The sequence below is a fragment of the Schistocerca gregaria genome, chromosome 2 (genome assembly GCF_023897955.1).
Source record: "Schistocerca gregaria isolate iqSchGreg1 chromosome 2, iqSchGreg1.2, whole genome shotgun sequence".
Classification (NCBI taxonomy): Eukaryota; Metazoa; Arthropoda; class Insecta; order Orthoptera; family Acrididae; genus Schistocerca; species Schistocerca gregaria.
Genome location: NC_064921.1, coordinates 759,122,262 through 759,147,640, shown reverse-complemented (window position 1 = coordinate 759,147,640; position 25,379 = coordinate 759,122,262). Strand labels below are relative to the sequence as shown.

The window sequence follows — 25,379 nt, the reverse complement described above, 5'->3', positions numbered from 1 at the left end:
GGGTCAAGTTCCAATCCTTGAATCCAGCGTTGATCATATGCGGGTGTTCGATAACCATTTTGAAGCGTCGCAACTTTTCTCTGCCCGATAATACTTACACGGAGACTCCTACGTTATTCACAATCTTGCAATTCGCTCGGTACGCAACAACGCGGAGCTATGTCGAAAGCCTCAGCGTTTGTCAACAAGGCTTATCCTTTGTTGCAATCTGTGCTGAAGCTCTCGTTTTTTCGTAGTAGTCTTCTGTCAAGGACACCATAACTCACAACATACTTCAGCCCGTAGCTACAGGGGCTGAAAAAAAAGTATAGAAACACCCGAAAATGCGTGCTTGAACATACTGTAGATACAGTTGCTAGCCAAGCTGTCAAGTTGCGCTGTTGAGTTGGAGCACGAATGGAACCTGTGCAATAACATCAATACGTTGTAAGTATCAGTCGTGGTACGAGAAGTGTTCTCTGTAGTTGTGAGTGCATTCTGTCGGAGCTAAGTGCATTCGAACGTGACAAATTGTTGGTGTTCGTATGGTACGTGCTTCCATAACCAAGGTAGCCAAAGTGTTTGGTGTTTCAGGAGGCATAGTATCGAAGACTTGTACCGCATACAGGGAAAGCGGAAAAACATCGTCCGCCAAGTCACAGCGCGGATAGAAGTGTGTGTTGAGCGATCGTGACGGACGGTCACTGAAAAGGTTTGCGACAAAAAATAAGAGGACGAGAGATACAAAAGTTTCTGTCAGTACTAAAACGACGCGAAGGAAGCACCATGAACGGGGAATCACAAGCCGAGCTAGAACTCCATCAGTGTTGCAAATGCCCGTACCAAGAAAACGTGCTGCTAAAGCTATATAACTCGGTCTGTGGAGTAATGGATTACTCATTTGGTCAGATCAGTCTTGGTTCACACTCTTTCCAACTTCTGGCCGAGTTTACGTCCCAAGAATCAAACATGGCATGGACTGGCTGATAATTTGGGCAGTCGTAGTATTCCATGGGCCCCATGATTACTCTGCAAGATCGCGTTACTGCCGAGGATTATGTGACCATTTTGGCTGATCAGATCCATCCCATATTATAATGTTTATTCCGGAATGTTGGTACTGTATTCTAAACTGACAGGGCCCTTGCTCACACAGCATGCATTATTCAGGACTGGTTTTATGATCACGAGGATGAGCTGTCGCACCTCTCCTGGCCACAACAGTCACTAGATCTCAGTATTGTTGTGCCTTTGTGGTCTACTTTGGAGAGAAGAGTGCGTGATACCTATCCACCTCCGTGACTGTTGCCTGGAGTTACCATTATTTTGCAGGAAAAATGGCATAAAATTCCCTGAAAAAAATACAAGACCTACATTTGTCCATTCCGATCATGCTGGAAGCTGTTTTGAAATCCAGCCGTTTTCCTACACAGTATCAGGCATGATAATGACTTGCATTTCTCGTGTTTCCATATTTTTACCCACCCCCTGTATTTAATATGCGTTGTATAATACTAGTGAATGTTTGCCATTCACTCTCCACGTCATTTCCAGACATGGATGTTTGATGCTTGCTGCTCAAGTAATCAGCCTTCTCTTTCCAGTTGCTTTTGCTAGTCATAAATGTTTTCCGACATTTCTAAACTTTCCTTTCATTGCTTGCAGTTACTGGTTTGTCAGCGTCGTGGTTACTCGTACCTCCTCTATGTCAAAATTTTTAGCATATTTCAGTCCCGTCAGCAACTGTGATAAACTAATATTTAGAGGAATTAGCCTCAGTTGCACAAATTCTCTGCTCTTTACCAGATTTCAGCTAAATTAATCTGTCCTTCTTCAGAAGCATAAAACCACTATAACATGGCAGAGTAAGGCGCAGTCAATATTAAAATTAAAACCTATAGTATCGTGGTACCATGTCGAGCAAAACTGCTTAGCTGAAGTCCAGCCCCAGCGTCTCTTCACCAAGCGGTCGATTGGCGGCGGCAACTAACGTTGGCACTGACTGTCGCACGCGGAATTACACTGAGCACATACCAACCCGTGCGCTAAGTAGTTTTATTCGACATGGTACCACGCTACTATAGGTTTTAATTTTAATGTTGACTGTGCCTTACTCTGCCATGTTATAGTAATTTTATGCTTCTGAAGAGGGCTAGATTAATTTAGCCGAAACCTGGTAAAGACCAGAAAAATTGTGCAACTGAGGCTGATTCTTCAAAATATTATTCCTCTATGTCAGCTTAATCAAAAACGTCAGGACTGTTTGTCGTCAGATCAAAGTCGCCTTTAGCTGGTGGGTGAACCAGAACTTCACCTATTTCAGGCATAACTACTGAGTATTTTGGTATAAGGAATCCCAGACCCGCTACAGAGTAATAATATCACTACGCTTTATCCTGTTTGTTACCGCAATTACCATTGTTTTTGTGTTACGCTGTGCCGCTGTTCAAATGGTTCAAATGGCTCTGAGCACTATGGGACTTAACTTCTGAGGTCATCAGTCCCCTAGAACTTAGAACTACTTAAACCTAACTAACCTAAGAACACCACACACATCCATGCCCGAGGCAGGATTCGAGCCTGCGACCGTAGCGGTCGCGCGGGTTCAGACTGTAGCGCCTACAACCGCTCGGCCACCCCGGCCGGCTGTGCCGCAGTTCTATTGCATTTATCGAGCCCATACACCAGATGCACCTGCGCCAGCACTTCATGAGTAAACCTACCTGTGTAGTACTGCTAACGTACAACTAACAATGTCGGACAAACAAATGCAAGACAGAACAGGGCAGCTCTGAATGCTAGTTTGAAGGCGAAGAGTAAAACGGGTACTACTGTTCTGAACAGCAGACACTCTGGGAGAATGGAAACAAGACACATAGCGCATCCCGTTGACATTTGCACTGACGTGCACTATTTTCACTGCAGTACAGATACAAAACTAACTGGCGCAGGAAACCAAACAAAACACAATAACTCTGTAACGAGCCGCCCGAGACGGTGGGTCTCTGATATCCAAATACTCAGAAGATGCCGGTGGGTAACTTCTGAAAATTTGTAGGTGGAGTTCTGATTCACCCTGTATATAGAAGCGGAAACTGTTTCAGTTACTAGCAAAAGAAGATATACAATCGTTTTACTTCTGCTGTGTTGGATTCACTGAAACGAAATTAATGGAATCAACGGGGATAACATCAATGAAATGTTGTAACACGAAATAACATCAGAGAAGTACTGTTACGGAATTCGATGCCAGCAATGTAATGCCACAACAAGTGAACATTTGTACAAGTCTGTGACTATAACTCTGATCTGCCGTTTATCTCGAATAGTCACATTGACCAGCTTGGCCATCGGAGCATGCCGTCAAGACGGACCCCAACATTCGTTCTCACATATTTTTGCTTCCCATTTTGCTAGTGTACCTCACTCAATTGTGTAATGTGAGCGTGCAGTTTATATTTGCTCGTTTTACTTCCTCACAGAAATGCGTAACGGCAAAAAGGGGGAAAAATCGTTCACTGGAACAAACTTTACTAGCAGACTACATGCTGCTGACGAGTCTGGCACTGTGCTAAAACAAGTGTAGGCATAGGAAGACAGGCATAATTGTCCGACAGGAACCACAGTAATAACATAAAGCTTCTTAAAGTTATTTATGGCTGGTTGCGTTCTATCTTCACACTACTTGATATTGCAAATGGTTAAATTGAAACTAACACCTCATAAACCTTAAAACAACAATCACGTACTGATGCTTAAGAGAATTTTCAATTTCTGCCACCATTCTTTGTCAGTTCCTTCGTACATGTATAACTGGGATTCTTGATTCCTGTAAAGAGTATGGCGTACTTATTTATATTCCTCACCACACTGATTACTGCTGCGTATGTGAAACGCAGTATGAACTTTTCGTTTTAAGGTAACACAGAAGGAGACTAGAAGACCTACCTTTCTCCACTGGTGTTAAATGTAGCGCCTCTTACTCCTCAGCGACCGCAAACGCACTGAAATTCAAATAAAAAGCTTTGTTAATTTTGTGTTATCAACAGGAGATAATGTTCACAATTATTACTAAGTACTATTCAACTAATGAACTTCTTTATACCACTAAAGATGGAAAATTTAGACATGTAGTAGACGCTTAAGTATCAGAAAATTTGTATTTCTATGATTAGATGGCAACGAAATGTCACCGAGTCTGTGCAGCGGTTATCGTTTTCTACATACAATTTACCAAACAATTATCCCCACTCATATCTGTCACATCATCGCTTCAATTGCATATTTAAACAATGTGTTTGATACAGCGAACGCCACACAGTTACTCTCATACTGGCTTCAATATTTAGCTCACAACAGACTTACAAATGTTCTCATAGGACCATGCTGTTTCTCTCCGTCGAATGTCTGCCAGGATTCTTCTTTTCATTACCTAAAGACCAAATTCCGTGGCAGTGAAACTACGTTTTAAGCTACCATTTTTTAAAGTGGAATCGCTTAAGGTGGTCTGGAAAGAATTGTGAACTGAAAAAAGAAAGAAATTTCGTAAAGTAATGGCTTCCTATAGGACATGAGAAGTCTTAAGAGCCAAAAGTTCTCGTCATTCATACTTTTAGTAGTGTGTACTGCGTCCTTCTGGAATAAAATTCATAAATAAAGCTAGAGGTGAGAATCTGAGCTGGCCTTTTGCTGACCTGCATTCTCCTCGTCCATAACTTCCGCCTGGCACTAAAATACCAACAGCGTGACCTTCCTTATCTTATCTTCCAGTTTTCTCAATGTGCCACTATCCGAGTTATGCTTCACGTCAACAAGAAAGAGAGAGACAGACAGACAGACAGAGAGAGAGAGAGAGAGAGAGAGAGAGAGAGAGAGAGAGAGAGAGAGAGAGAGGGAGAGAGTACTTGGAAAACTACATGCAGACAAGAAGTCAGTAGCGGTTCGTCAGTATTGCCTGATAAAGTTCTCATTACAGGCTCTCAACATTAACGTATCTCTGACAATTTTAAGTGTTTCTTCCTAGAACGACGAAATGGTTAAACATTTGCGACAATCGCCATTTAGATAAATGTCAGGTAAGATCCTTATCCCACAAACAAAATGCAGAAATAGCCACATAAAATAAACACACTCAGCAAAGTTTACGACATACAAGTAACTATATGTTTTCCTGCCTTTCTTACTGCTGTTGACTGACGTACCATGGAGTCTGCTTACGGGTCATACATAAACCGCAACGAGTTCGGAATCGCGACTGTGTACACGGAACGAATGGGATCCCTTGTATATTTTTGGAAATCTTTACCTGGACGCATGGATCTAAGTGGATGTAATGGTCGTTTTTTGGAAAACCCATGAGCTACGGGGTATTTGGATACCCAACAAGATGTTCATCTTATTGTAACTATTCTACAGTAGCAGGTCACAGTTTGAATATTACACACTTCCTTCAGCTTAGGCAAATGAAGCAAATCGGGTGGGTTCTTTTTGCATTAGATATAGTCTGCGGTGATCCTTAAGGGGTGTATGGCGGCACTATTTAGTTCATAGAGGGTTCCTGCGAATACCCGAGAAAAGCGTTTTTCACCGTTTCTTCGTCGTCAGCAGCGGATACTGAATAACGAACCATTGAACATTTCTGAAATTTTAACAGTATGTTTTCTAGGCATTTATCTAGAAGTGTGATGTTCCGTTTTCAAAAAACTTTATCTGTTATTGAGAAACACCCCAAAAACATTATTTCTGGGTACCAAAATCAAGCCGCGAATTCCCAGATAGCTATGCACACCAAATGGTTGTTCTTACTTTTTCTGTTGTTGTTGATATTACCCGCTATGGACAGAAATGCTTACCTTCTTTCCATTTCAATTCACTGACTGCGCCTTTGCATTTCTCTTTTTAGATTTTCTAGCTTCACTACCACGTCCAACCTTCTGAAATTCCACGCTCCGATTCGTATAATGTTCCCTTCACGACGGCATTCAAGTTTTTTTTTCCCTTGTGGTCACCTTCCCCATAGAAATCCCTTCTAGGAAATCGAAATGGGGTACTAATCCGGAATATTTTTCTAATGGGGAGATTATGATACTCTTTCCAGTTAGCGCAGATCCTTTGGATTCACTTTATTTGTCCTTAACACAATGGTTTTCTTTTCCTTTTGAATCCTCATGCCGTTGATGGTTGCTGACTCTTCCGCGTTCCCACCCCAAGAGCAAGAGGGTGCCCTGAATCAACAGCGGCTCAGCGGCTCTCTTTGATAAGGCCTTATACCGGAAGTCTTCGGGCTCCCCTTGCTAATTGTTTTCCGTATTTAAGCAGTGGCTGAAATCGAATGTGAGACCCGGGGCGTTTTGACTAGTAGTCAAAGACACTACCCATGGAGCACGGTGTCCGTCAAATATTAAAGGAAACTGTATTACTAACCCCAGTTTGTAGAATTCATGTAGGAAATACTGTGCTTGGCGGTGAAGTGACATAAATTTTTGGAAGGGTAAGTGAGGAATTATAGAAAGTGTTGTACATGGGCACTGCGAATTCGATAGCTCGTGTATAAGAACAAGAAGTCTCTATGCACGGGAAAAGTTTGAAGGATAAGTGACTCTTGGAACACTTTTGTACCCGTCGATGGTGGGGTATGCGGTGTCTAAAACCACATGAGGTGATGCTCATCGCTTGCCAAATGGACAGTGTTCAAGCAAGTGACGAAGGTAACTCAGGTGGGGGATGTTAACGTGGAATTAAACGTAGCAAGTACGTACGCGTCCCATCGTCTCTCACAGGAGAATGTTACAGATAACTACAACTCAGTCATGTGCATCTCTTTGGTCTCATACAAAACCTCGCAGACAATGCATCAGTCTGTCGCTTTGGAGTCGTATCGCAATGGTTGAAGGAAATCTCTACGGGCGTGAGGGTACTTCCGTGGTCCCTCAGGTCAGCTGACCACCAGTGCACATGTGACGCTGGCAGACGTCACAGCAAATACATTACGTACCCGCACGTAAACGTCGCTTTTAGCACTTGCAACAAATCTGGCACAAGCGACGAACAAACAGGCTGGCGTTAAACAGGGCGGTAAGCTGTTTACGACTGCGCCGGCGGTCTCGATACATACGCCAAGAGCATCATCGGGCGAAAACACATCTCAAGGTGGACCAGAGTCAACAGCTGACTATGTGCATAAACAAATTCACAGGCAGAGGCTAGTGGTGACAGGAACTTTGATAAGGAAGTTCTGTGCCTTGTCACAATAAAACATGATAAATAAATCATATGCGAGGTCTGACCGAAACAAAAAGGATTGCTCGCTTTAGAAAGGAACTAAATTGTTGGCCATTAAAACTGCTTCACCAACTAGTTCAGAAAATAAAGAAATTTTACTTATTGCCCTTGTACAGTTCGAATGGTTCAAATGGCTCAGAGCACTATGGGACTTAACATGTGAGGTCACCAGTTCCCTAGAACTTAGAACTACTTAAACCTAACTAACCTAAGGACATCACACACATCCCTACCCGAGGCAGGATTCGAACCTGCGACCGTAGCGGTCATGCGGTTCCAGACTGAAGCGCCTAGAACCGCTCGGCCACGCCGGCCGGCCCTTGTACAATGTGGTATGAAAAAACATGTAAGGGGCAGTCAGATGAAAACGGGACGGGCTATATAGAGGCATGGCGTGGACTTTGGTAACGCAGGTACTTTTGTATATGGTAGTGCCCTCTATTGGGAATCAGGGAGGAACACGGAGAACTTTCACTGCTGTGCCATTTGTCTGTCAGACGTGCTCAACGTGAGGTCAGCCAGTCATGTGCGCGTCCGACTTCACTGTGGAGGCCGGGAGAGAGGAAGAGCGAGATGTAGTGCGGTTTCTGACTACGGAAGGAGTGTCAGGAAGCGAAATTCATACCCAAATGTCTGCTGTGTATGGCGAACACAGTATGTATGCATGGAATAAACGATTTGGAGAAGGTCAGGTTTGATTAAAAGACAGCATCACTCCTTCTGCCATTGCTGCTGTAGATGCCGCTGTCGGAAATGACAGGGGGCGGACGGTGGAAGACATACGCCATCTGAAGGTCCGGAAAATCTGTGGGCAGCGGGTTCCCACAGCCTGGCGTAGGAGCAGAAGTTGAACGCAATGTCGACATCACTGCATCACCTGGAACGGTACCACAATGTTCTATATTGTCGCTATGGATGAAACGTGGTGTCGTCATTCTGAGCATTCAGAGCCAGTAATAGCACCACGTGAAATCATTTCAAAAGAAAAAAAAAAAAAATTTTAAGCCGCGTTCACCAGCTCCGAGAAAGTGATATTGATCCTATTTTCGACTGCATGGGCCAGCTGCTCATCGACTTTCTGGAACACAGCGCCACAATTAAAGCACAGAGGTGCGTGGACGCTTTGCAGAAAGTGAAGCGCTCCGTCGAGTCCAAACGCCCAATAACGTTGACGGACAGAATCATACTGCTGCAGGGTAATACCCAACCACGTGTTGCCGAAGTTATTTTGACTACGCTGCCGAAGTTTCGCTGGGAAGCACTTACACATCCATCATACAGTCACGATCTCTCTCCATGCAATTTCCATATTTTTGGAGTCCCGGTGAAAGACATCTGTGGCCGTCGATCTGCTTCTGACGAAAGGTGAGCGCCTGGGTACAATCACGGTTCCGTAGGCAACCGCGAACATTTTTCCACATGGACCATATTGTCCCACAGTGGGATGTGTTAATAATTATGCCAATTTCTTTTGAAATAATAAACAGTTTATTTACTTTTAGGTTTCGTACCCCAATCTGAAAAACGGAACCCTTATGGGGTTGTTTTGTTGTCCATCTCTCTGTCTGTCTGCCCGAGTGTTAAGAACCCTTTTGCTCAGGAAGGTATAGACTCGTCAAGTTGAACTTTATGTCACATACTAAGGTCTACGATCCCGTGGCGGTGTAAAACATTTAAGCTTCTAAGTCAATGCGATTAAAAGATACGACCATGTATAGCACATATTTTAACATGCGCAAACTCACTCATCAAAGCCCACAGTGCACGTTCCGTTCAACCAGAGTCATGAAATTTGTCAAGAAGTAAGGTCTTAGAGTACAAATAAAAGGAAAAGTGAGAACATTGTTAAATTGTTGTTTTATGGCATAAAAATATCTTTTTTCCAATAGAATAGACATTGCATTCTTTATCCGACAAAAGCATTACCGAAAAACATTATTGGATGCAAAAATAACGTGTATGTTTTATTCACGTTTAGTAAGTAAAAGAAAAATATTAGATCTACTCTTCCTACATATATAAATTGAAGTCCGCTGCTCTTCTTTTTTTATGTCCGTGCTAGTTGGGTCTTGGAATCGACGGGATCGATGTCTTGCCAGTATACGTATCGATTCGTGATGACTGGGTGTTGTGTGATGTCCTTAGGTTAGTTAGGTTTAAATAGTTCTAAGTTCTAGGGAACTGATGACCACAGATGTTAAGTCCCATAGTGCTCAGAGCCATCGGTATTTATAACAGGCAAAAATCGTCAAGATTTTCGATTTTTTTGGAGAGATAAACTGTCTATACACATATTTAAGTTTGCACTGAACCCTCAGTGACAAATTTTTTGCATCTTTCAATTTTCGTGGTACGCTGTCGTGACACACTTCGTGCAGTACTTAAAGACAGTATATTCAATCCAGCATTGTCATCCATAGCAACAGTAACTTCTTCAACAATTTATGTCGCAATTGGTCGTCGGACCCTCTCAGGAGCAATTCCCAAGTCGCCAGGTAATTCGAAATTCCTAAGCATTTTCTTCAACGGCGGTACGAAAAAGAGGACGTCTCCGTATTCCTTTAATCATCGACACTCGCGAAGAATAGCAGCACTATTGCTGTTGTTTCGATAAAATAGCTTTATGAGTAAAGCCTTGCTCACGTGGTCCAGAGGCGTGTTGATGTCTGTAGCACACCGATGGTTGTGTTTAGCCGGCCAATATGGTCGAGCGGTTCTAAGCGCTTCAGTCTGGAACCGCGCCGCTGTTGCGGTTGCAGGTTCGAAACCTGCCTCGGGCATGGATGTGTGTGATGTCCTTAGGTTAGTTAGGTTTAAGGAGTTTTAAGTTCTAGGGGACTGATGACCTCAGATGTTAAGTCCCATAGTGCTTATAGCCATTTTTTCTGCTTGTGTTTCAATTCTATGTCGTACCTAAGGGCACAGCATGACACTAACACTATTAACAAAGCAAGTCCGGAAGTCTGATGATCATTCGTATAAAGTTGGGTCAAAAGTTTTACGTCTACACAGGCTGAAGTAGCGAAAGTGTAATTAAGAGGGTATGCTGAAAAGTAATGGTTCCGAATTTTTTACGTGGAGCTCTTAAAGCTATTTAAATAAAACAAATGTTATTAACATTCTACATCTTTTTTTCATGTCTACACATTTATTTAACAACCGAGTCACCCTGACGATCAACACATTTTTCCCAAGACGATAGCAGTTTCTTGCACCGTCATAGTAGAATGTTTGACATGGTTGATGGAGCCACAACCTCTCATCTGCTTGCATCACTTCATCACTATCCAGGTGAAGTCCTCGAAGATGTTTTTCCGAAACAGGTGAAAATCGAATGGAGCCAAGTCGGGACTGTATGGAGGATGATCGATGGCAGCGAACCCGATGTATCGGATTGTTGCAGATGTCGCAACGCTCGTGAGCGGTTTGGCGTTGTCATGCTGAAGCAGAAGGTGCTCCAAGTGTGGACGAACACTTTGAATTCGTGTTTTCAGTTTCCTTGTGGTCTCTCATGCACCGACATAGTTACGTTACACTCTGCCATGTTACACGCTACAATTCGGAGCCCTCTAGCGGCAAAGGGTTGCAACTTGCGTCAGCAAAGTGGGGAAGGTCAGTGAGTTATATGCATGATATGTAATGCTTCAAGGGATGTTGAGAGCAGAATAAAAGATTCGGAGGCATTACTTTTTGTACGCCCTCATATAATCATTCTTTATGTCACCCGCAACCAGTACCTGAGAGGGCCAAGCCGCAAGAGGCTTCAGTCGTCACAACTGTTATGCTGCACTGACTTTTCAGGAAAATATCAATGAGCGCTAAAGGTAGCACGAGATGCATAAACCTAGAAAACATTGAAAGTAAAGCACTTACTTGACAAGTGGTCAAAACATTTAATATCGAAGATTTCCGACATTGTTTATCGAGAACTGATTTATTTTCGTTGCCAGTACAGAATACCACGAAATTATGCACGAATAATCACTGGCCCAATTATGTAGCGAAGGTTACTGCACGTTTGTCCGGCGTCGCTAGTCTCTGGGGCAGCAAGTACTAATTTCGGTAACAAAACTAGCGACATCCCGAGAACCGCCAACGAAGGAGGGAGTGTTAGAAGGGTGCTGGGCTTGGCCATCGGACTATGCACTAATATCCTGCCTCACAAACCGAAACTTTCCGCCACACTGTTTTGACTGAAGGTGTCGAATACAGTTGAAAGCGAACCGTCTGTCAAAAAAGGATGTTAAGTTTGGCATCTTACTAGGTGTTATTCGTAAACAGGCGAAGTTACACCGCTAGATCTTTCTTCCTTTCGTTTCCCTAAGAATCCGTAATTGCATTAATGTAACTGTTTACAGGGCGTTTTGTAATTAATAGCGATAACTGATGCAAGTATTAACAGAAACAAGAGCGTCCGAATATACACGGATCCGCAAATGAGCCACTTGCGAAGTACAGGGGTTGAACAAACAAAGGCAAACACCGCGAGAAATGGATCCTTGAACATGATTGCAGATTCTAGCCAGCTTACAGGTTCCGATGTTATATTTCACCACGAACGGCAGTTGTGCAATGGCCTCAACTGTATAAATATTAATTTTAATTTTAATAGCCAACAGCCTCAGTTGCAGAAGTTACATAGGTTTCAGTCGGCACAACCCAACCTTCTTCAGAATATCAGTAACTACCGATTGTCCATAGTGGACATCGTCAAGGTAAAACTCTAAATCCATAAATTATCGTCAGACTGTAAAAACGTATCTGAAACTGCCTGAATTAAAATTGAAGGGGAGAAGGGTCTTTTGCTAAGTCACAAAGCGGACGCAAGTCCGTGTTGAGTCATCGTGACTGACAGTCATTGAAGAGGATTGTGATGGAGAGGTAAGGGGATGACAACTGCAGAAGTCGCTGCAGAAATTAATTCCCACTCGCGAACCCTTTCAGTATCAAAACAACACGAAGTGAGCTCAATAAGCAGTAAATTACAGGGAGGGCTGGGATTACGAAACCACACATTAGTGATGCAAATGCCCGTAACAGGAAGACGTGATGCCAAAATCATGAAACCTGGACTATGTAGCAATGGAAGAAAATCATTTGGGTGGATGAGTTTTGTTTCCAACTTGTGGCTAAGTCTACGTCCCAAGAGTGAAACATAGCGGAGGTTTGGTGATGATTTTGGCAGCCATATTGTGGTTTTCCATGGGCCCTAAGGTTTCTCTGTAAGATCGCATTATTGCCAAGGATTATATGACTATTTGGTTGATCAGGTCCATCTCGTGGTTCAGTGTTTGTTCCAAGATAACAAGGCCCTGTTCACACAGGTCGCATCGTCCAGAACTGGTTTTGTGAGCACGAGGATCAATGTCGCATGTTCCCTGGCTCCCAAATTCATCGGATCTAAATATTATAGAGCCTTTGTGGTCTGCTTTGAAGAGGAGGGTACCTGATCGCTATCCGCGTCCATCGTCGCTGCCACTGTTTTGTAGTGAATTGTACAAGATTCCCTAGAAAGCCATGCAGTACCTGTATTTACCCATTAAGGGACGACTAAATGCCGTTTTCAATGATAAAGTGTTTTACTAAAACTAAAAACTAAACTCCTCCCGAAAAGGCCATGAAGGCCCAACGGTACTGACCGGCCACCGTGTCATCCTCAGCCCATAGGCGGATATGGAGAGGAAAGTGCTCAGCACGTCTTTCTCCTGGTCTTATGTCTTGACTTCTTAAGTAATAGAACCCAGTACGTTGTCCTCGATGGTGAGTGTTCATTGGAGGTGAGGGTATCATCTGGAGTGCCCCCAGCGAAGTGTGGTAGGTCTGCTGTTGCTTTCTATCTACATAAATGATCTTTTGGGTAGGATGGATAGCAATGTGCGGCTGTTTTCTGATGATGCTATGGTGTACGGGAAGGTGTCGTCGTTGAGCGACTGTAGGAGGATACAAGATGACTTGGACAGGATTTGTGCTTGATGTAAGGAATGGCAGATAACTCTAAATATAGATAAATGTAAATTAATGCAGATGAATAGGAAAAAGAATCCCGTAATGTTTGAATACTTCATTAGTAGTGTAGCGCTTGACACAGTCACGTCGATAAAATATTTGGGCGTAACATTGCAAAGCGATATGAAGTGAGACAAGCATGTAATGGCAGTTTTGGGGAAGGCGGATAGTCGTCTTCGGTTCTTTGGTAGAATTTTGGGAAGATGTAGTTCATCTGTAAAGGAGACCGCTTATAAAACACTGATACGATCTATTCTTGAGTACTGCTCGAGCGTTTGGGATCCCTATGAGGTCGGATTGAGGGAGGACGTAGAAGCAATTCAGATGCAGGCTGCTAGATTTGTAATTGGTAGGTTTGATCATCACGCGAGTGTTACGGAAATGCTTCAGGAACTCGGATGGGAGTCTCTAGAGGAAAGGAAGCGTTCTTTTCGTGAATCGCTACTGAGGAAATTTAGAGAACCAACATTTGAGGCTGACTGCAGTACAATTTTACTGTCGCCAACTTACATTTCACGGAAAGACCACAAAGATAAGAGAGATTAGAGCTCGTGCAGAGGCATATAGTCAGTCATTTTTCTCTCGTTCTGTTTAGGAGTGGAACAGGGAGAGAAGATGCTAGTTGTGGTACGAGATACCCTCCGCCATGCACCGTATGGTGGATTGCGGAGTATGTATGTAGATATAGATGTATGTCAGTTTCCGAGACCGGAGCCGCTACTTCTCAGTCAAGCAGCTCCTCAGTTTGCCTCACAAGCCAACAGCGCTATGCAGACCGGATCGTCACCCATCCAAGTGGTAGCCCAGCCCGACAGCGCTTAACTTCGGTGATCTGACGAGAACCGGTGTTACCACTGCCAAGATTGCACGTTGGCCAACGTGTTTTACACATCGTGTTAATGATGGTATTGAGTTATGTTTTTTGTGTTTCCATATTTTGTTCACACCCTGAAACGTCCAATGTCTGATTTAGAGCCGCCACTGGTTTCAGCATGAACTATTGTTCTTGCGAAAATGTGCGACGTGTAAATTTTTAGATTAATTCTTCGATCTAAGTTATCTCAAACTTCAGCAGTGGCCCGTGGTTGCAGAATGTTGCACATGCAAGATGAGACACCGGTTGACGTTGCTGTTGATTAGATGATATCTAATACGCCAATATATCCCAGTGTCGAGCAGGGTCTGTATCTTCAGCTCGAAGGTCCCCTCCTGAATTTTCCTGTCTGGGTGTCAACCTCAAAAGTGAAGTGCACAGCGTTCCTGCTGGTACGGGTGAAGAACTGTAGACCTTGTCAAGATTTACGAGATCATCCAGGGATGTTTCAAAGAATTCGTAATGCACTGCAGAGACGAGTACACTATTGAATCCAAACGCGAGGGTGGCGCATGGAACCCCTCCTCTGTGAGGAACCTTAGTACACTTAATTGTAAAATGTTATGTGCTGTATTTATTGTTAATGTAGCCTGTAAGTGATGTATGAGCCCACTGAGACGTGGACATAATAGAAAAGTTTACATGTCAGATGCATTTCTCCTAGCTGGAATAATTTTTTAAACTGAACTCAGTACAAATTCACAATTGTCTCGGAAACAGCCCAATAGCGGGCCTATATTTACTGGAACGTTATTGCTTCTATTATGCCATTTTTTCATTTGTGTCAGTTCTATTTATTAACTGCGATGCACCCTGTTCACATAGTTTCTGCCCTGAAAGTGCATTCTTGTAATTTTCTGTTGTATCACGAATCGATACCAAACTACGGGCTTCATAATGTTAGCAACGGCAACGGAAGTTTCCGTCGGACGTTCGTAGCGGTCTTACGAGATTTGGTGTACCCAATCTAGCACACTTGCTTAGCCACGCCTACAGTGGCTTCGTGGAGCACCCTCTGATGCAGCGATGTAGAATGACCGGCAGCAGCCACACACCCCACTCACATTCAGACCCACTTGACTATGTGATGCTACTCGCACACCACCCAGTCGTCGCTCCGACACCATCTTTTGTGCTTCAGTTCAAACAGCCTCATCCTTGTTGCTATTGTATTACCTGGACTCTTGCTGCTGTATTTGTAATGAGTCTTCATATGTTTGGAGGAAGACTAGTTAAGTAAATCTTCGGTCTACTATGGTAAATTGTTGGCTAGTAATGTTTGCTTCGGTCCAGCTTTGCTACGACGACAATAGCTGCACCACTCTCTGGGCCACCTTTCCTATCATTGTGTATGAAATTGTACACAACATTATCTATGCAAAATTTTGTGACATGTACGACATAATTTCATTCCATATTATTCACGGAATTCTAATTTCGTGACATCAGCTGCAGTTGGTGTAGATGTTGTAGCCACAGACAAAAAAATATTTGCGACATCCTCGTCGACATTGTGGAATGTTGTAGCAAGTCTAGATTTGTAAGCTGCAGGAGGTCAAGAAGGCACTATAAAACACAAACATATTAGATCACTATTATTATCTGAACAATATTAAATAACTTGCAACAAACCATTACAACATGAATGACAAACTGTATTTGTCACTGTCGTGGAACTCTATGCCTGTCATCGCTTGACAAAATAAAGAATGATATCGCCTGCTAAGGTACAATTTACTATACTACTGGCCATTAAAATTGCTACACCAAGAAGAAATGCAGATGATAAACGGGTATTCATTAGACAAATATATTATACTAGGACTGATATGTGATTACATTTTCAGCAATTTGGTTGCATAGATCCTGAGAAATCAGTACCCAGATCAACCACCTCTGACCGTAATAACGGCCTTGATGTGCCTGGGCATTGAGTCAAACAGAGCTCGGATGGCGTGTAAAGGTACAGCTGCCCATGCAGCTTCAACACGATACCACAGTTCACCAAGAATAGTGACTGGCGTATTGTGGCGAACCAGTTGCTCGTCCGCCATTGACCACACGTTTTCAATTGGTGAGAGATCTGGAGAATGTGCTGGCCAGGGCAGCTGTCGAACATTTTCTGTATCCAGAAAGGCCCGTACAGGACCTGCAACATACGGTCGTGCATTGTCCTGCTCAAATGTAGGGTTTCGCAGGGATCGAATGAAGGGTAGAGCCACGGGATGTAACACATCTGAAATGTAAAGTCCACTGTTCAAAGTGCCGTCAATGCGAAGAAGAGGTGAACGAGACGTGTAACCAATGGCACCACATACCATCATGCCGGGTGATACGACACTATGGCGATGACGAATACACGCTTCCAATGTGCTTTCACCGCGATATCGCCAAACACGGATGGGACCATCATGATGCTGTAAACAGAATCTGGATTCATCCGAAAAAATGAAGTTTTGCCATTCGTGTACCCACGTTCGTCGCTGAGTTACATCGCAGGCGCTCCTGTCTCTGATGCAGCGTAAAGGGTAACCGCAGCCGTGGTCTCCGAGCTGATAGTCCATGCTGCTGCAAAGGTCGTCGAACTGTTCGTGCAGATGGTTGTCGTCTTGCAAACGTCCCCATCTGTTGACTCAAGGATCGAGATGTGGCTGCACGGTCCGTTACAGCCATGCGGATAAGATCCCTTTCATCTCGACTGCTAGTGATACGAGGCCGTTGGGATCCAGCACGGCGTTCCGTATTACCCTCAGGAACCCACCGATTGCAGATTCTGCTAACAGTCATTGGGTCTAGACCAACGCGAGCAGCAATGTCGCGATACGATAATCCGGAATCGCGATAGGCTACGATCCGACCTTTATCAAAGTTGGAAACGTGATGGTACGCATTTTTCCTCCTTACACGAGGCATCACAACAACGTTTCACCAGGCAACGTTGGTCAACTGCTGTGTGTGTATGAGAAATCGGTTGGAAACTTTCCTCATGTCAGCACGTTGTAGGTGTCGCCACCGGCACCAACCTCGTGTGAATGCTCTTAAAAGCTAATCATTTGCATATCACAGCATCTTCTTCTTGTCGGTTAAATTTCGCGTCTGTAGCACGTCATCTTCGAGATGTAGCAATTTTAATGGCCAGTAGTGTATAAACATTTGTATCCAGTTCTGACTATAGTTCTGTTAGGTCGCAGCCGATTCTGATGAGCTAAGACGATGCTGTCACTGTAAGCGATGACTGCAGAGTGAGTGAGCGGCGTTGCGCTCTGACGTAAGTAATCTTCCGGCAGCGGCGCCGTATGTTACTTCTTGAGGGTGCGTCTACGCCAACGTCTCTCATTCGTTGCTGCGTCAGGCAGCGACTGTCCTTACTTATGATTCCGCCATGAGGTACCAACTTTAATATCGTCCTTCGGACGACGCCACAGATATATTACCCAGTCGTGACATGTGAAGATTTGTACCGGACGGGGCTCGAACCTTGATTTCTCGCTTATCGCCAGCGGTAGCCTCAACCATTCCGGTTATCAGTGCACGCTCCCCGGCCCATCCAACTTCCCACATTTAGCTGTCCACTGCCCTATATTGTAGTCTTATGGGATGGATGATGGCGCCAGAGAACGTACACGGCTCTGAGCACTATGGGACTTAGCTGCTGTGGTCATCAGTCCCCTAGAACTTGGAACTACTTAAACGTAACTAATCTAAGGACATCACACACATCCATGCCCGAGGCAGGATACGAACCTGCGACCGTAGCGGTCGCGCGTTTCCAGACTGCAGCGCCTAGAACCGCTTGGCCACGTACACGAATAGCCGGAATGGTTAAGTCTACCGGTCGCGATAAGCGAAAAATCCGGGTTCGAGACGCAGTCCGGCACAAATTTTCATTTGTCACATGGAGTAATACGTCCACACTTATTCCAGCTGATGTCATAAAATTCGCGTTCAGAGAATAATTTAAAGTGATATTTCATAAGGCTGCTGATCATCACATCATACGTAACATCAATTTTAGATTATCTGTCAATTATGGCTTCTCAACCCTTCCATTATTATGACCTTTTTATGTCTTAGCATTCATGTTGGTAATTAGCACTGCGCAGTGGACTGATAGCCGAGAGGAGGAGGGTCGAATCCCCAACTGGCCTCCCTCATTGAGTTTTTCCCTTAATAACCTAAGACAAATGTCCGGATGGTTCCTTTGAAAATCGTAGGCCCATATTAATCGATGTCCATATTAATTAAAACTGCAGTATATCGTTATTCCGTTGGGATTTTCATACACCGTAAATGTTGTCAGACTATGGGAAAAGTATGTGGTCATAATTAAACTTTCGATACCTGACACAACGTAGATTCAAAAACGTTAACCGTATGGGTACCCAGCTTTATAGGAATGATGTTCAGATTGTGCGCTGCAGGATCTGCGTTGTTACAAGTGTTAGTACCATGACTTGCCGTGAGTGCCGATATTGGTTCAGCTATGTAGGGTTGAAACATAAGCATTAGAGATGGGTCGTTTGCGAACTAACGGGTCCAAAGGAACGGCTTCCCAAGATGAACGGAACGAGGGAGGAACGAATTCTAAGGAACGGTCTGTCATAGTTCACTTCTGTCGCAGCTTTCTACTTTACTCATAGTTTCCGGAAACGAGAAACGGTCGGTCTCGTTCCCGCAACGGCACGTCGGCCGGTCTCGTTCCAGCCTCGGTAACGTTCCGGTCTGTCTCGGTCTCGTCTCTCTCGTCCGGAATCGTCCTTCCTCGCGTGGCCACTCGTCACAGTTCCACTGCCGACTGCTCATAGTTCAGTATCGAGTTGTTGTTGCTCGTTTCGTTCGCTTCGCACGCCCATTCTTGTTCTATTTGGCACCTTTTTCGAACTCTCAACTTCTGGTTTTTTTCGTATTCTATTCAGCGTCCATGACCAGTAATTGAAATGTATTTTATAATTACGTAAATTACATAAAAATTAGGTGGTAAGTAATACATACATCTTTTCAGGTAACAAAATGGCGTATCAGCTTACTTCACAATTTCGATAAACGGCACAAGAAATACTTGTAAAAGAGCAACACATGCAAAGGACGTCGGCACGGCACATTGCCGTCTTTTTTTGATCCAAGGTAAAAGAAGGCAAACCGACTTACAACCGAATGAAGCCCGCACTCCATAATCGAGTGCCTGGTGTCACATTTTGTAAAATGAGTACAATAACGCCTACAATATTGTTGCAGTTGTACAGGGTGGCGCACGAAAAATCGGCCCCGAGTACTAGACTACTCATTGTCGCTTACCAATCGTCATCTGTTGTTTCGAAGTTGTTTGCATTAGCTTATTTGGTATTTCTTCACTGCCTAATTATTACATGTTTATCTATTCTGCTCTTAGCGGTCAACGAGTCGTGCGTAACTAGCGAGCAGTCCGTACTCGGAGCCGGTTTTAGTGCGCCACCCTATACTGTTTCACTGCGATCAGCCTCATAACGCTGCCGTTGGCTAAACGAGATGTTTTGCAGAATCACGAAAATTACAAGTGTGTGAGAATTCTGTTATGAATAAAAACTGTGTACTCCAGGGGGGGGGGGGGGGGGGGGGGAGGCAAGTGCCCCGTCTTGGCGCGTTTTATCTTCAGTCACCTTCAATTTTTCATAGGAAGCATATACCAAGCACAATGAACAGCGAACGAGTAAAAATAAACGGTTCCCAAAAAAGAGCGATCACCAGTGAACTAGTTCCCGAGGATGAACGACTTTGCCCATCTCTAATAAGTATCAGTGTGCAACACATTTGCAGACAGTCAACGTCGGTGTGGGCAAGGTGGCCAAGGCTTTACCTGTGAGGCTGTTTTACCAGATCAACAGCAATAGTGCTTCAGCTGTCCGCGGGTATCGACGCGTTAAAAATACGGAGAGGTCCTCTTTCCGCTCTGGGGTTAAAGAACATGTCTCGGAAGTCCGAATTAGCTGGCGATTTGGGAATTGTTCCTAGGAGAGGCCGACGGGCCCTTGCGCACAAAAAATAGCTGAAGAAGTTACTGTTGCCGTGGGTGAGAACACTGCGCGATCTTCTAGCACTGCACGAGCTGTGCCATAACAGCTGTACATGCCGCGATCCACCGTTCGAAAAGTGTTGCGAACAACTGTAAAATGATGTCTCTTGTACGGTTCCAGGCTATTGTGTATGCAAATCCGCATACACTTATAATTCTTCTCGCCAAGTTTTATTGTCCCGCGATGACTCGTTTTCCATGAGGGCACACTCAAATAGCTCAAGTTCAGCACCTGACGAGTTTAGACGCGTCCCTGAAGTCTGGCAGGCGGTGCTCCTTTGAGGCGACGAGTTTTGCAGTGACCGTGGCCCAGGAGGCGCCGCTGTCTGGCGTGTGGGCCGCTTGCAGACTATTCCTAGCTGCACGTCTAGGTCCGGCTGTGCGCGGCTATTCCCGGGTCCCGCGTGCGCCATCCGCCGGCGCTGCTGAGTGGAGTGGTCCACGGCTGTTGTCCCCCTCCTTCGCTCTCCCACAGCTACAACGCGCCAACGACCGACTTTCGCGTTCCGGAGGGAGCCTGTTCGAATTCTGATGATGCAAGAAGTTTTCAGCGCCGAGATTTGACCGACAACGGGAAAAGAACTGCTTTCTTGTAATTGCCGATCACAGCACTGGTCGCTGGCACACACAGTCTGAGGGGATATGAAGCTGTCGATGGTAATCTACATGCCAGAGGGCGTTAATCCTTGCGATCCCCATAATGTGTTTCGAAAGCAGTAATTTGGGTGTCAATCACAAGACATGACCCTCTCCATTCCCGACCAAAAACAAACACGACATTACCGTCTGTATCCACAGATAACAAACGTCAACATTAAGCGCTAACATGCGATGGATATTTTTCCGTCAGTATTACCACGTGACTGCTTTCCCTCAAATTCAACATAGAATCTTTCTGTTCCTATTCGCTTTTCATTGAGGAGTAATATACGCAACACCTGGCTATCATCTCAAATAGGCGGAAATATGGTGGAAATCCTCTGTGGCATTCTGTATACAATGAAGAAGTGGCGAAGAACTCTTACCGATGGAGCAATAAGAGAATATTGTGTCGTCTACTGCAGAACTAGTAGAAAATTCAAAACTAGAACTACAATCCTGTTCTTTCCCCCTACTTTTCATTTCGGGTTCTCTGTCTCTCCTATACCTCTCTCTCCTCGGGAACCTTCCACTTATAAACACACAAAGCCCCTGTCAAAGAAATTTGAAAGTATTCTCAGTTTCAAACGATAAAATCCGTCCCAACAAACATTTCTTTCACCTGATGGCACCGAAGCCCCTTTCCTTTTCAGTCTTCTCCAGCATCACCGCCCAATTTCCTCTTTACACACGCCCCAAATCGCAAGTGCTACCATGCAGGTGGTACCAGAACTCCACCAACCAACTTCGAGGTGGTATTATGGACGAAAAACAAGAAGAAAGTCAAGTAAACGTGGGCTCTAAAGCGCGTACCTTAAGGGCTGTGAGTATGTCTTCATCTTCGCTACTGTGAAACACACCTATTCTGAAACTTCCTGGCAGATTAAAACTGTGTGCCGGACCGAATCTCGAACTCGGGACATTGCCTTTCGCGGGCAAGTGCTCTACCAACTGAGCTACCCAAGCACGATTGACGCCCAGTCCTCACAGCTTCACTTCTGCCAGTACCTCGTCTTCTGCTTCCAGACTTCACATAAGCTCTCCTGCGAACTTTGCAGAACCAGCACTCCTCGAAGAAAGAATATTGCGGAGATATGTCTTAGCCACGGCGGGGGATGTTTCCAGAATGAGATTTTCACTCTGCAGCGGAGTGTGCGCTGATATGAAACTTCCTGGCAGATTAAAACATGGGTAGCTCGGATGGTAGAGCCCCTGCCCGCGAAAGGCAAAGGTCCCGAGTTCGTCTCAGTCCGGCACACAATTTTAATCTGCCAGGAAGTTTCATGTCAGCGCACACTCCACTGCAGAGTGAAAATGTTATTCTGGACACACTTATTCTACTGAACAACTGCTTATAACTTTTACGGTATGAATTTTAAAGTCATGTTTACATGATATTTTTTTTCAGTTTTTGATCCTTCCAAAATATGGAAAGCAAAGGGATTGCAGTAGAATAAGAGATGCGTTTCACAATATCTAGGATGAACATGTACTCTTAGCTCCTAAGGTGTGCATTTTAAAGCCATTTTTGTTGGACATTTTTTCTTGTTTTGATCCATACTACCACCTCAGAAATATTGTCGGTGGACTTCTGGTTCACCCTGTACACCCTCAATGCTGTCTGTACATTCCAACCCTCTGAATTGGATGGCGCGGCCAGAAAGGCCATGCCGTCTGAGAACCTTAACACAGACATCTGTCCTCTTGCGAAATTTACTTTCACCTCTTTCAACGTGTCTTTGAGGAACAAGTAACAAAATTGGCGAACTGAAACCTTACAGTACACAATACTCAATGTAGAACAGTCCTTTTTCATCTTCCTTTCATACACACAAATGGTTTTGTAGATGTAGATTCTCGTCAAGCTCTGTACTTTAGCCCTAGTTTCCCAGTAATTATGAACATCTTATTATCTAATGCTTTCCTTGGGTTTACAAATGCTATGAATGTATACCCGTTTATTTTGTTCTGGTCAGAACTTTTCATATATGCCGTGTTAGTTTCACCATCCGATAATTTTCAAATTAATCTGCTCGTGGTTGCTTCTGTATGCAGTGAAACTATTCTGAAAATCTGTTTCTAGCTCTCGCGTTTCCGAGAATTCTAAAGCCGCCTCAAATAACCTCGTTTCTATACTAGCCGTGGCCGAGCGGTTCTAGGCGCTTCAGTCTGGAACCACGTGACCGCTACGGTCGCAGGTTCGAATCCTGCCTGCATGGATGTGTGTGATGTCCTTAGGTTAGTTAGGTTTAAGTAGTTCTAAGTTCTTGGGGACAGATGACCTCAGATGCTAAGTCCCATAGTGCTCAGAGCCATTTGAACCATTTTCTATACTAGCCATAATTTCCGTCGTTTAGAAGGAATATCATCGACTCCTTGTCACAAATGAGATTAGTCCAATCAGCGGACGTCAAACTGACCGTGTTACTGGATCATCTACACTACTGGTCATTAAAATTGCTACACCAACAAGAAATGCAGAGGATAAAATGGTACTCATTGGACAAATATATTATACAAGGATTGCCATGTGACTACTTTTTCACGCAATTTGGGTACAAAGATCCTGAGAAATCAGTACCCAGAACCACCACCTCTGGCCGTCAGGCTTGTTCGGAATGCACTGACGACCATCCAGAAAGCGATCCCGGAGTTCCGTGGCACTATCAACAGGGCTGGAACACACGAAAGCTTTTAATTATCTCTGTCGAGAGATCTGGAGGGTTGTGGTACTGGCGTGTCAGGATTGTTTATGAATTTCTAAGGGACCAAACTGCTGAGGTCATCGGTCCCTAGACTTGCTCACTACTTAAACTAACTTATGCTAAGAGCAACGCAAACATCCATGGCCGAGGGAGGACTCGAACCTCCGGCGGGAAGGGCCGCGCAATCCGTGACATGGCGCCTCAAACCGCGCGGCCACTCCGCTCGGCGTGTCAGGATTGCTAAACTTGTTGTTGAAGACGCGTGCTACGTATTCCCGAATTTCTCCTTGACAGTGTGCCGGTGCACCATCACGCATGTGCCACGCTGTCTTTCTTTGATCACAAGGAACATAATTCAGATAGACATTAACAGGCTGCACTTGTCAGTCGCTGCTGGAAATAATTATTCTTCGGATTTTACTGTCCCTGTTAAGCCTAATGGGCGCATAAAATTAAACCATAAAAAGATTTTTTCCCTACGAGAAAGTAACCGACATTTTCCAGTGACGCCGAGGGGGGCATGAAAAACGTGATTAGTAGTAAGTGGTTAGGCTGATTCCATCTACAAACTATAAAAAGGATATCGCAACTTTCTGCCAAACACCAGAGAAAATGCGTATGACTTCTCTTTGGAGGAAGAACGGATATATACTAACGGAACGATACGAACAAACTTCAATGGTTTATGGAGGTTGTCTTGAGGATCAAACTGAGGACAAGTGTACACATCCAGAAAGTCATTCAGCGGCGCTACGAAGTATCGAAGTTAGAACGCTACAGAGCGGCAGGCCTTGGCCCCTCTAACTTCGGCGCTCCGTAGCGTCGCTGGAGGTCGTTTCTGGACGTGGATAGACGCCCTCCATTTGATCCTCAAGCTTTTAGCTCCTATCATCGTATATATTCGCCGCTAACTACATAGATTTGAGCTAGCGGCATATGGAGTCGACGGGAATACATTTCGATGTTTTATCTCACCATTTTGACCTATAGCACCTCCTTGTCCTATCCAGCTGTAGCTCGAATAACAAAACTTTGTGACTGACAGATCGCTGTTACTAGGAACAGTGTTGCCGGCGTGTAGCTCGTACCCACTGAACAGGCAACACTGCAAATTACGACCCTCCAGAATCAAACCACGATCCTCCACAACCGACTACGAGTTCCTGAAACTTCAAGCACGGAGTATTTCAATAGAAGTATAGTGCTGTATCAGTGTTGACCTCGATGCAGACGGGATCTTAAACCATAATGTTCCATCCATCTCTGTATCAGATGCCGATTACGTGATTCAATATCTAAGAAGCCGAAAAACATTTACAAGAGGAGAAATGCTACATACGTTTCGCTGACTTTATTGCATGAATGTTTTATCATGCCTGTATATGACAGTATAACCTGATATACTGAAATGATTCATCAGTTTTCAAAGCAGCGAATACTTTCAACTCGACCATAGAATTAGCGACTTACCCTAGCTACAATTTGTGTTATGGTCAGATAACGTCGTGGACACTAATTATGCCAAGCGGTTAACTAGCTTAAAATATCGTAGGTTAGCGGGAAGAACGCAAATGGGAATACGGTCCCTAACATAGCAAAAAACAGGAATGAGGAAAGCAGTTTGTAATACATTAGCCAATGTATCGTCGCACATCGTACAGCCATAACGAAGAATTCTCCAACAACCTATGGAATCCATAATTCAACCAAGTTCGTTGTAAAACTTAGTATTGTGTCTGACATGTAACGTGGTTGAAAAAAATCAGTAAATTGAGGTGCATTAGTGATAGTGAACATATTAAACAATCTAGTAGTGAGGAATAGCGGTCAAAAGACCAGATGTTAA

At 44.3% G+C, this 25,379-nt stretch overlaps 1 protein-coding gene across 1 annotated transcript in view; it reads right to left on the bottom strand.

Annotated features, from left to right (window-relative positions):
- LOC126334968 (sialin) overlaps positions 1 to 25,379 on the bottom strand; it is a 375,208-nt gene that overhangs the window by 231,729 nt on the left and 118,100 nt on the right. The window contains exon 2 of the mRNA XM_049997753.1: positions 3,928 to 3,983. The gene's annotated coding sequence lies outside the window, so the exon portion shown is untranslated. The remainder of the gene's footprint in view (positions 1 to 3,927; positions 3,984 to 25,379) is intronic.